Source organism: Octopus bimaculoides, chromosome 13 (genome assembly GCF_001194135.2).
Source record: "Octopus bimaculoides isolate UCB-OBI-ISO-001 chromosome 13, ASM119413v2, whole genome shotgun sequence".
Taxonomy (NCBI): domain Eukaryota; kingdom Metazoa; phylum Mollusca; class Cephalopoda; order Octopoda; family Octopodidae; genus Octopus; species Octopus bimaculoides.
The window spans coordinates 27,623,721-27,625,620 of record NC_068993.1 but is presented as its reverse complement, the minus strand read 5'-3'; the positions used below and the strand labels follow the sequence as shown (position 1 = coordinate 27,625,620).

Sequence of the window (1,900 nt, the reverse complement as noted above, 5' to 3'; positions counted from 1 at the left end):
TATATAGGGTTTGGTAGATGAGTTCAGCAAAAATTTAGATTCAGGTGAATATGGTACTTAAGTTTAGGCACCAGAATTTAGCACGGTATTATCCATACAATTTCAAAATAAGGTGATTAAAATCAAAATAAGCAACAAGAATATCCAGAGGTAATGCAGTACGATCGTTTCATGCAACTCCATTTAATTGAACAATGTAATTACTACATCAATTTAAAAAGCAGAGCAATCCTCAGCTGCACAAAGACATAGAATTTAATTAAATTAGAACAGATAGACACATTATTATAACTATACCTAAAATCTCCAAGGAGTTAAAGAGAAAGACAAAGAACATTTTGCTTCAGCTACACCATAGAAGCTAATAAATAAACTACCAAGAAGACTCTACCTGCCACTGATTTTATTTGTTTTTTTAGTTCTAATTTATAGACTAGCTCATCAAACCTTGTATATCTAAAGCTTAAGAGAATAAAGGGCATTATCTGTTAGGGGTAGGGTGATAGAGCAGACAGAAATCATGGTTGATGAAGTCATAAAATCCTGAGGTTTGGTGACAACTAAGGGGGGGAGTGTCTTCCACTAGCAAACCATTGATAATGAAACAGGGGAAGTCTTATCATGTAGTACTATAGTTAAATGTTTTAAAACAATGTTGCTGTATTGTGTACATGGCTATTAATAGGGTTATCAATAAGAATATATTAACAAAAGAATAGAAATTTATGGATATTTTTTGGGCATATAGCAAACTTTTACCACAATAGAGGGAGGAAAAGAAAAAATATTCAGAAATAGTTGAATATTTAATATTTATATATATTATTTCACACTTAATAACTAACTCTTCATATGGTATCTATGAATATTGATTAATGGGAATATACTGATATTAATAAAGGAGTACTGAGATAAAAGAGCATTCTAATTATATATTAATAAAATTATATTCTAAGGAGTTTTTTTTATATATGTGGTAAATATATCAGTATAGTTTTATATACGCTAAGTATGAAATATTAGAGATACAAAGATTTGCTTAATTAATCTATGAATAAATAAAGGCTAAATATAAAGAAATGAAATAAAATAATCAACTAGGGCAGGATACCATAGCAATAAAGTTGCTTAATTACTAATGCTATGGTAAAGTATATTTAGCTTATTAACACCAATAGAGAAGATTTATAGAGAAAGTATGATAAACTATTTCTGAATATTTTTTCTTTTCCTCCCTCTATTGTGGTAAAAGTTTGCTATATGCCCCAAAAATATCCATAAATGTCTATCCTTTTGTTGATATATTCTTATTAATAACCCTATGAATAGCCATAAACTGTATCTGTACACAATACAGCAACATTGTTTTAAAACATTTAACTATAGTACTACATGATAAGACTTCCCCTGTTTCATTATCAATGGTCTGCTAGTGGGAGACACCCCCCTTAGTTGTCACCAAACCTCAGGATTTTATGACTTCATCAACCATGATTTCTGTCTACTCTATCACCCCTACCCCTAACAGATAATGCCCTATATTCTCTTAAGCTTTAGATATATAAGGTTTGATGAGCTAGTCTATACATTAGAACTAAAAAAAACAAATAAAATCAGTGGCAGGTAGAGACTTCTTGGTAGTTTATTTATTAGCTTCTATGGTGTAGCTGAAGCAAAATGTTCTTTGTCTTTCTCTTTAACTCCTTGGAGATTTTAGGTATAGTTATAATAATGTGTCTATCTGTTCTAATTTAATTAAATTCTATGTCTTTGTGCAGCTGAGGATTGCTCTGCATTTTAAATTGTTGTAATAATTACATTGTTCAATTAAATGGAGTTGCATGAAACGATCGTACTGTATTACCTCTGGATATCCTTGTTGCTTATTTTGATTTATATA

The 1,900-nt window shown here is 29.9% G+C and overlaps 1 protein-coding gene across 1 annotated transcript in view; it reads right to left on the bottom strand.

Annotated features, from left to right (window-relative positions):
* Positions 1–1,900, bottom strand: part of LOC106879637 (uncharacterized) — a 147,492-nt gene that overhangs the window by 13,342 nt on the left and 132,250 nt on the right. The window lies entirely within an intron of this gene.